This window comes from Lingula anatina, unplaced genomic scaffold (genome assembly GCF_051362555.1).
Source record: "Lingula anatina isolate TDL-2025a unplaced genomic scaffold, LinAna3.0 unanchor82, whole genome shotgun sequence".
Taxonomy (NCBI): domain Eukaryota; kingdom Metazoa; phylum Brachiopoda; class Lingulata; order Lingulida; family Lingulidae; genus Lingula; species Lingula anatina.
In genome coordinates this window covers 4,922,771-4,933,871 of record NW_028257603.1, presented here as the reverse complement: position 1 = coordinate 4,933,871, position 11,101 = coordinate 4,922,771, and the positions used below count along the sequence as shown (strand labels likewise).

General features: G+C 37.1%; 1 long non-coding RNA gene across 1 annotated transcript; it reads right to left on the bottom strand.

Moving 5' to 3' along the window:
• Positions 1–4,232: 4,232 nt before the first annotated feature.
• LOC147759258 (uncharacterized) lies at positions 4,233–7,953 on the bottom strand. Its single transcript, XR_015331665.1, has 2 exons — positions 5,007–7,953; positions 4,233–4,362 (listed from the first exon to the last, which is right to left on the bottom strand). It is a non-coding gene; the product is annotated as an uncharacterized LOC147759258 (long non-coding RNA).
• Between the last annotated feature and the right edge of the window lie 3,148 nt (positions 7,954–11,101).

The following is an 11,101-nucleotide window of genomic DNA, read 5'->3' as shown; positions in this document are numbered from 1 at the left end:
TGAGCATCATCATTTACTTGTTATACCTATCTTCATTGCTATTTTTAGTTTTTGATTTAATATAAACTAGTTGTCCTAGAAAAATATTATGTATGGTGACAAATAGGTCTACGCGGGTAATAGCCTTGTCACAATAGTAAAATAATATTCCATAATTTCGCCGTTCTTTGAGACCAATTTCCACAGCAACTCCTCAAATGTGCCATGCACTGTACCAGTTGTAATTTGCATAAGAAAAAGTCGCGCATCGCAGTGCAAGCTATGCTCCTGGTTGGTCACTGGATAGCTAGACCCTGTAAGAAGACGACCTGCATTCAGTGGTGGTTGGAAGGGTATCACGTGATACGTCAAAAGATGCGCACGCACGTCAGTCATTTGACGTTTTGCCGTCGATGAGTGAACATCGAAAGCAATCGGCAATCCTCGACTCATTCCGCAAGCTCCATACTGTCGAGTGCGGAGACATCCGAGTAGTTCCGAGTGCATCGAAAGTGAGCTCCCGGCGACGTCTTCCTGCGTCTTCGTCCAGTAAAGCGTTGGCGCAACTGTGTGCGATGCATTGTTTATTGGGGCATTTGCGTAACGTTACGCCGACTTTGTTTCATTATGTATTAAATGTATATAAATATAAATATGGATGCTACAAACTAATAATGAAACACTTGAAAAAATGTGCAATTTATGATCAACAAACCGACGAGTAGAGTTGTAAAATGTCACCGTGGCATAGGTATCAAATCTCTGTCAGTGTGTAGGCCTACTATCCTATATACCTGTAGTGACTGTAGCTTGGGCAGAGTAAAATTTGCTGGCAGTGTTGATTTGTTATTGACTTTAATTTTTCTGTGTATAATTGATAATTTCTTGTTTGAATAAGAATAATAATTAACTCTAGAAATTAAAATAGTAAATTATGACAAGTTGATAATTCAGATAACTATAAGAAAGGGCATGTGACAAAGTTTTTGATATGATTATAAACTTTTTATTTCACATATTTCATAAAAACATAATTAACAGTATATTTTATTTCTTACATTTTTCTTATAAATTTTATAACTCATTTAAATATTCACAAAATATTGAAATAATATAATAATACTTTTTAAATGATTTAAAAGGGTGACAACCTACAAATACATACATAGCACAGGCAAGACTGAAATCCTGATAGAATTCAGATTACTTTAAATTCGTCTTGGTCAGATTTTAATATCACTTTTTTTAAAACTATAAAATATGCCTTGAATTTCAAGTTAGTTTGCCAGATGCGTACATTACTCAGAGTGAGAAATCATGGTAAATGCATATAATAAGAGACAGAAAATGTAATGTATTATCAACATTTACAAATCCTCATATCTGACAGAAATCACAATAAACGAAGTTTTTCCAAGATCTGCAGTATTTAATTTTCTCCAAGTTCATGAGACTTTCTACTTACTTTACTTAATTAATCAAAACTTAACTTACAAAAGATGAGGGGAATTCTCTATGCAGATAATACAATATTTGATATTGTGACAAACTACTAATTTAACATTTGATGACTGAGTAATTAAAAAGCAATCATGTTTATTACAATGTCACACTCCATGAAGGCACAGATTTTGGAAATAAAAAAACATCATTCCTGTTATCTCAAGTCTCTAATTTCAGCTACAATCCATAGGCGGTATCCCATTATGAGGTTATAAGCTGTTTCCATTCCCTGAAATTAAAAAGCAGTAAATGTTTTATATTTGATATTATTATTATTTAACTGGATAAGGCTTCAACTTTTTAGGTAACCTGTTACCATTATACTTAAATATGATTTCAATTTTTATGATAGTAAGATTAAAATGAAAGTTAAGGCAAAACAAACACAGAACATGTTTTTGTCAATGTTAACGAAATAGATGAGCAATGGAAACATAAGTCACAAGTTTACAACTATGGTATTCCGATGAATTACTTCTCACCTTTATAGTGCACAGCATTTCAAAAATAAAAATTGTAGTCCATGCTGAAAAAGATATGAGACTTATCATCAGTATTTTAAAAAAAAATGTTTATTTGATATGTACTTGAGCCAATTACTGTATGTGGCATAAAAGAGTGCTATTATATGGAGCTACAGTTGAGATATAATAGGCTCTTGTACATCATACACAGTGAATGACAAGTAGTTGTAACTGACTAATACCATGACTAGCCCTTCAACAGTTGTAGGAATGTGCTTGTATAGTGATCAGATTGCACATTATGCTTTAAAATACAGACAAGCATGTAAGTGATATACAAGTGCAATTATGCTGTTGTTATAAATGCTGGCTGTGGGATAACCAAAACAGTACTTTGGCATGCACTATATACAGCCTATAATTCTCAAGATCCTGGGGTGCCATTGGGTGCCATAGGCTCTTTTTGCTAACCAATATCTAAGCAACATTTCTGACAATTTTGAAAATAATTGTCCGATTGCTTTTTCAGATATTTGATTTGAAAGACGGGGTCTGCGTGATCCAAAATTCACTCAAACAAAAATGGCCGTAATTTGCCATGGCACTGCATTGTCTATATATCCCAAGACCCAGGGGTGCTGTCAGTTGCAGGCTACATATTATGTAAAAAGGTACACGAAAAACGTCAGATTAAGATTTCGAAAAAAATCTACCGTTTACTTTTTCAGATATATGCTTTTTAATGAGGGAGTTTAACATTATAAAGACGCATTCCTACAAGAATGGTCGTAATTGGGTATGAAGGATTATACCGTCTATAACTCCAAAGATCCAGGGGTGCCATCGGCACTTTTTGTCGACAAATAAATGAGCAACATTACTGAAAAGTTGGAAAAAAATCGTCCGAGTGCTTTTCGAGATATTTCACTTGAAAGAAGGCTTGTGGTGTGAAAACTTCAGTTTACAATTGTCAAACTACATATGAAGCTATGCCTAGTTTAAATTGTCATAAAAACATAAACAGACCAAACACTTGAAAATCACTTCACATGAGTTAAGTTGAGATGGTACTGATCGTTGTAAATAGTAAAATGCTATTAAAATACCCACCAAATTTATGTGCATGCCTCCTAAATAAACGATCCTCCCTGGTGCGTCGAACGTGCCATTTTGTTTACCTATAACGGAGTGTAAAATTCCTGCTTTTTTCATTGGCTCCCGAAAATCACGTGATACCCTTTCACCCACCACTGACCTGCATTGAAAGTTTTCAAGTGGGTCGAGTCCATTCGATTTGAGGGGTGACAGGTGGGACGAGTCCATTCCATATGAGGGGTGACAGGTGGGGCGAGTCCATTTCATCTTAGGGGTGACAGGTGGGGCGAGTCCATTTCATCTGAGGGGTGACAGGTGGGGCGAGTCCATTCCATCTGAGGGGTGACAGGTGGGGCGAGTCCATTCCATCTTAGGGGTGACAGGTGGGGCGAGTCCATTCCATCTGAGGGGTGACAGGTGGGACGAGTCCATTTTATCTTAGGGGTGACAGGTGGGGCGAGTCCATTTCATCTGAGGGGTGACAGGTGGGACAAGTCCATTCGATTTGAGGGGTGACAGGTCCATTTCTTTATATCAAAGGATCAATTTATTTTAATTATGATTTTAATGAGACATTTTCAAACATATCAGAATATGCAGTTCTAAGTTTTGGGTGGAGGAGCAAATTTCATTGTTCCCATTTCAAAAGTGTGTCAAGATCTCTTATATTTCTGTTTTAATTTAAAATTGAAGCGTTCGTCTGATGAGAAGGTCGTGAAATTTGAAACAATTTTCTCTAGCAAACCAAAACCCTTAGAATATGGACTTATATTAAATTAAGAAAATTTTATCTGGGAGGATGAACTAATTTATAAATAGATATTAAAAAACCCGTCTCACTATAAAAAATGTAGGACAGATTTTTAAAAAAGCAATATCGTAAATTCATACAAATTGTATTTATAAATGTGGGCTGTTGGAAATCCTGTAGATGTATTCTTAAAATGCTCTCAATTATTTACAAAATACTGGGCATATTAACAAAACTTTTAATCCTTTCGATTTACGACATCCTCTGTTACTGGAGAAATCATCAATCCCAAACACAATGCTTACAGATCAGTTTTAGCAGATTTAATTTGAAAGTGCTCAAACAATAATATCTTTACAATTTTACCCCTAACCCTCTATTATTATTATTATTATTAATATTTTACCATCATTTCATATGGAAGTGAATAAGAAAACAAGGAATGACAAACGTATTTATTCAATTTTAAAACAAAAGATGCATGGATGTGCGTAGGGTTCCAGAGGGTGAATGACAGGCTTGGTTGCTAGCAGCCAGGTGCCGTGCAGTTCTCAGTATCTCAGTGGACTTCTGAAATAAGAAGGTAATGTTAACAATATCTGACTTGTCCATAGTTCAGGCTCAGATAGCACCCCAAAAAAGCAATCGATTCTATGTTGCCTAACGCCACATTTAAGACCTGAAGTTAGTAATAAAGATATTTCAGATATCTTGCTTTGAAAAAAAAATAAATATTGAAAACACTCCTCTAGTTTGTGTAGGTTATCACTATTTATTTATTTTACCTACTATATAAAGTTGTAATATCTAAAATCGCTTTGCATCACGCGTTTGGGAACCATATTTCGCTTTAGAATAAATCATTTCCCTGTGTTTCAACACTGCTTACAAGCATTTTACAGGTACATGTATAATAAAATTAACAAACCTACTAAAACTGACTATCGTTCATGGGGCACGCTTGTCTTAGGATCAAAAGCTCGGAACTGTGACAAGTACGGTACCATCATGTAAATATGTCCGTGATCTTTGTGGTAATATGCCCATTTACTAATTTGCTAAATAATATTTTGAGTGGCATAACAGAAACGACAGGCGACAGCGACAACAAAGAGTAGTAACATACCCGTAAATACTCGTCGCAAATTTCTTTGCATTTTTCTACTCTCTTTCTATCAACTGACATACGATACTGAAGAAAAAGTGCTACTTACGAAACATACATTTGCTTCTACGCCTCATACGACTGCGTTGCGACTGCACCCGCACGTGGAACATTGCGTCTTCACCTAGCTGTGTCCTACTGCCTACTGAGCATTCGGAAATACAGCTCGCACTACGATGATCAAGTAATTGTTATGCAAATTACAGACAGGCATGGCTCATTTCAGGCGAGGGACTGTGGTTGAAACTGTTCACGAATGTTCACGGTCTAATACATGTACATGGCGGATAAAGAGGGGGTGTCAGGGGGGATCCAGACCCCCTCCTCCCTTCGATTTCTGATAAAAAAAATTACACCCAAAATCTATAGCTGAATAATAGTTATAAACCGTATCAAATGGAGATATTTTCCCTCTAAAACACCCTTTTTCGTGGCCCTCGAGCGTGCCCCAAACATAACTCCAAAGGGGTGAGGGTCGGCCTTGAACTCCGAGGCCTTGTCAATCCGTAAAAAAAACACCACCACCCTTCCAAAAAATCCTGGATCCGCCCCAGATGTACATGTGGATTTGACTTATTCATTCACACATTAATTGATCAATAAGACCACGGGCGCTAATATACATGTATATTCCATAATACTGTAAAATGTATTCATAAATTACTGTTGTACGCGCACCGATACTCCCCCTCGTCGTTATACAATTTTCATACATAACTGTCATTGTAACTCAACGATATTATATTTAAAATAGGCCATGTAAATTTGAAAAGCTGTAGCTAGGATCGAGGCCTACCAATGAAATCTAAATATTTTCAAGAACTTTTACTGGGCATTAATACGATTTAACCCGATTTATCAAAAGCCAATTGCCACCTCTATATCTCGACTTTTCAATAAGAAACTAGGTAGCATCTAAAAGCTTAAAGCTTCAAAAATTTTGAGACCATAACAGAGTCAGCCAAGGGCACGTTTCGGTGCCACATTTGATTACGTCATGATGGATATTTACAGGTGAAGGACCAGAACAGTCTGTCGGAAACAATATAGAAACAAGGAGTCTGTTGTAACTCAATGGTAGAAATAAGAGACTGAATTTGATCTGAGGACCAGGATAGATCCGTAAATGACGCGTGTCCCATTCACTGTTCCTGAATTCTAAAATCTAGAGTAAAAATATGTACTTAAGCATTGTAGCAGGACGTAAACCAATCCACTTCATGAGGACCCCATATCTTATCAAAATGTGAGAATAATTCTTTAGAAATACCCCAATTGTCAACATCCACACTTCTACTTATATAATCTGCATGGGTATTCTCTTCTCTCAGTATCCTTTCATTTCTATTGAATAACTCCATTAGAAGAAAAACATCTAAAATAATAGGTTGTAATTTACTCCTCATGCTACTTTTTTCTTTAATGTTTACAACATCTTTGCTATCAGAAAACCACTTCAATCTCAAAACACTCAACGTGTTTGCCATGGAGAACAGGACCCTGAAAACAGCTATCAGTTCTCTGTAAGTAGAGCTCTCCGTCGCTTCGTCAGCTGACCATTCCCCGCAACACACCCTTTTAGGTGTCTCCACACAATATCCTCCAAACCCAGTACTACTAGCATCAGAATAAACTACCTTATTGCACTGAGGTGAAAACTGTAAAATTCTGATTTACTACACCAAGGTCTAATTTGACTGCATGCTTTCACACACATTTTCTGATTCTAAGAAAAAGCACTTGAAATAACCATGCTAATATAATTTGTCATTAGTTGCGTTACACTTCCCAACACATGAGACATAGTATAATCCGACCGACATAGCCAGACCTTTGCTCACTTTCGTGCGAATATAATGTCAGATCTCTTAGCACTTGCTAATCTAATATCAAGAACTTTGATTTCCCCAATACTAATATCTATTTCGATGCCTATAAATGCCAGACTCTGTACCTACGACCAAATAGTATTCTCATATATTTACATAAAACCTGACTTAGCAATATCATCTTTGATCTCAGCACCCTGATGCTCCAATCTATCTATGTTACTGCAGTACCACAGACCGTCATCCAATTACATCGAACCATTCTTTGATTAATTGCCAAGTCAATTTTGAAAAAAATATTAAGTGCTAATGATAACCCAAATGGAAGAACTAAGAATCAAAAATAAATCTGCTGATCTTGAATTTTCCATGAAAAACCTCAATAATCCGTATGAGGATAATAGATATCTAGATGTTGATTAGCTGAATCAAATTTAATCAACCAACCACACAGATTCATAAACATAAGAGCCGTTCTCAAATGTCCGTAACTACCAGACTGCTTACAGACATGTTTGTTTACTTCTCGTACATCTAAAATCAATCTATTTTTTTCACTGCTATGCACTGCTTCTGTTTAAGGGTTATCAACAATTGGTTGTTTGCTACACCTTTTAATCAAAGGCATCTTTTTCAATTCAAGAATAGCTTTTTAACAAAAAACTTATTTTTCAATGGTGAAAGCTGTTATCTTTCCTCATCCCACAGGGTGTTGCTATAAACGGAAATTTATAACCATTTTTATCAAGTCTAGAATAAAAAATGAGTACCCTACTTCTTCCCAAAAACTTAAATTGGTTCTTAACCTACTTTTCACGGGTATGAATTTCTGATTTTGCTCATGTTCATAATTATGCAACTCTTGATTGAAACTAACGCACTCATACATGTACCGGGTACTTATCTATTTTTCAATGCTTCCGCCTTCTATCCCATTCCAGATGTTCCCTTATCTCTGGGGTTGGACTCTGGTAGAATAACTTTCCCCTCTGTAAGTTGGTCACTCAAGCATGAAATGGCCCTTTCCTCAACAAGCTAAGCAAAGTCACGACCCGCTGCTGCGATAAAGACTTCTCCGCTGAGAAGTATCGCCCACCACACCTATCGGTCGGTCTGCTGATATAACCTTATTTTTTAGGCTCCCTTTTTGTTTTCTTTTATTTTCTTTGTAGCTCTCTCGCTCTCAGGATCACAAGCAAGAGGATTAACAGTATGTTCCTTAACAGTGTCGAAAGTGTCAGCAATTCTGATAAGTTTGTTTCTCTTGCCAAGACTGTAAGGCACTGTCAGTTTGTTCACCACAATAATCTTATTTTCAAATACTGTTGAGTCAAATTGCTGGTGATTACCTTCTATTTTCCAAGATAAATATTGTGACTTTCAGTTTTTACCGGCTTCGGCATTAAATGTAGACAGTCTCTGGTCGAAATAGTCTTTCGTCTCTTTCTTTTTACTTTCCATTTTTTTCATTACATCAGCCAAGGTAAAGTGTTCGCCTCCACTGGACTCATCAACCATGTCGTCTACGGAGTCGTAATCATAAGCGTGTTAACAGTACCGTGTCAATCGCCTAAATGACACGAAAACTCCCCTACACCAATCCCGCCCTCTTCTGGCGTGTCATAACCAGAGAGAAATTAATTTCACTTTAATTCCTCTCGTCAACCGATTGAAATTATATTTCTATTGACTCGCTACATCGAGCTGGACGTGACGCAGTTAAGGTGGTACAGGACAAAAGATTTATGCCAGTGGTGGATTTAGGAGGGTCGGTGGGGGCGGGGAGTTTCGACCCCGACTGAATTTTTATAAATATAATGTACTTTTTTTTAGAAAATCGAACTCCCCTACACTCGATAAAGTCAGGTTTGCTTATTTCTCAAATTCGTTCCAAGGGTTCGTTACTACTCCACTCGTTTAATTCAATAGATCAGGTGATGGTCGTCGGCGTAACTCTGATTACTGTCTCATAAACAAAGGTGGCTGACCGTGATTCTTACTTCGCGTTAAAGGGTAGGTACTTTAATATTTATAAAACTTAAGTTTAAAGCTTAAATGCACAACCTATGACACAAATGCCAGATATGTAATTAACCTGTGTCCACCGAGGTCCATTGGTAGTTGCAGTGGTGGATTGGGAGGGGGGGGTCAGGGGGTCCTGACCTCCTCCCCTTCAGTTTCTGAAAATAATCACACCGATGGTCCCCTTATGAAATAAGTATTTTCTCTAGCCGAATCATAGTTTTAAAAAGTACCAAATAGCACCGTTCGCCCTCTAAGATAAGGGTCGGTTTTGCATCCGTGGACCCCCCTTCAAATAATCCTAGTCCCGCCCCTGGGTTGGTCGCCCTTGTAACCTACAGCAGGTAAGTGATTCTAGCTATTGTCTGTTTTTGATAATCGCCTAAGATATCAATCAAGTTGTTGTATTTGTAGCGGCAAAAGGTTTCAATCTAACGCTCTTAATGGCTAAAATTAATCTGCAAACCACGTGCACTTAGTACAACTGGAAATTTTAAAAGGTGGCGATTTTATAATGAGCCGCGCAACTTTGCAACTTTTCTATCTCCAAAACTACCAGAGATATGTCCATAATCACTATTGAACTTGAATAGGCAGTCATATGCTGACAATCTGTGTTCTTGAAATTGAGCTTTGACCTACTTTTTGCCATGAACTGCACTTCACAAATTTGAATTAAAACTTTTACTTTTCCTCATGATTTTGTTTTAAATGGTAATTTTCAACAAAACTATTTAGAACTTTTGCTTACTGCATGTAGAGCTTGTCAAGCACAACACTGGAGGTGGTGTCCCTTTTTTCACTTTTCTATACGAATGAGCTTACTCCAGCTGGTGGTACAATACCCTCAGGCGGTATCACCTCTCTGATCCTCTAGTTTTCATGGTTTTTCAAATTCATGCTTCATTTGACAAGATAAAGTGGCGTAATAAACAAAGCATTTTGTCCTGTCACACAAGTATGTTATTGCTTTTTAACCTCATTCACGGATCGTTGTGGAAATGAAATTAGGGGGTGTGAAAAATACATGGTTACCTAGAAATTCAGTGTTCAGACCAGGCTTTCACTTACTGCCTACCAGCTTGCTGCTTACTTTTTTCGTTTTTCTTACATTTTAGTTAAACATGTTTCAAACAACAAAAGCTCTAGATATTATAAAGGTTTGACAAACATTTTGTTTCGAAACTTGTACATGTACCAGTTAAGTTTCCGTTTTGCTGATTATGTGACCATCTCCATAAATAGAATAGGCCTGCATTGGTGCACATGGACGCGGTCGCAAATTACAGTGGAATGCTTTTTTTTCGAACAAAATTAATACACATTGCTAAGTTTAACTAGAAAAGCAAATATATAAATGGGCATTCAAGGTGTGTTTACATTATCGCTAGTAGAGTCCGAATTACTGGTTGCCTATGTGTGGACGAAAACCGCAGTGAGCCATCCTGAAGTATGTATAATTTCTTTATTTAGTATTCTTTACTGAGAAATGGACCATGTAATGCTAAATGCCATCGAACTCCTTTCGATTTTTTCCTTCAGCTGCCTTCAAATAGTGCCTCTACCCCCTACATCTAAACAGCCATACCCGAGTATGTCGTGAGATCATCTTAGATGTAGTCTGACAAGCGACTTTGCGGCATAAACCCTGCATTACTAATCATCATGCATCGTTATTTTATTTGATTTAATTTTAATGAATATTAATTCAATTAATTTATTCAATGTTAAAAATGAACCGTTCCGTCCACGTAGAAGCGGGGTCAATAAAAACTAACCACCTAGTCTTCGAAATCCTGGATTCGCCCCTGAGAGCTGTTCGTTATTGATTTCTTAATAACGATCTTGCTGCATACTGGCAATAAACACAATCGGATTTGTTACCATTTTTAAGGATTTATGATGTTACATTCAAGTTGTAATTTTTTCTGTGCTAGATTTCTATTACAAACAGAACCGTAAAGAAAAAACAGTAATTTAAGCGCATTATACTGTAGGTGTTCAGTGCAGGGGCGGATTTAGGCCGTCTTCTGGGTCTTCCAGAAGACGGTCAGATTTTCAAGTTTACATTGACGGGTATCCAATTTTTAATGTTGGAAGACGGTCAAAATTGGAGGATGAATCAACAAAGATAATTTGGAAGACTGTCAGTATATAGCTCTGGATCCGCCCCTGCAGTGGTTCCTACAATCGCCCAAGGACAGCGTAAATTGTAGAATCTCACATTTCCAGGAGGACAAAGGCGGCAATTTCTCGCTTAAACAATGTTTTTTTTTTTGTTGTTGTTGTTTCA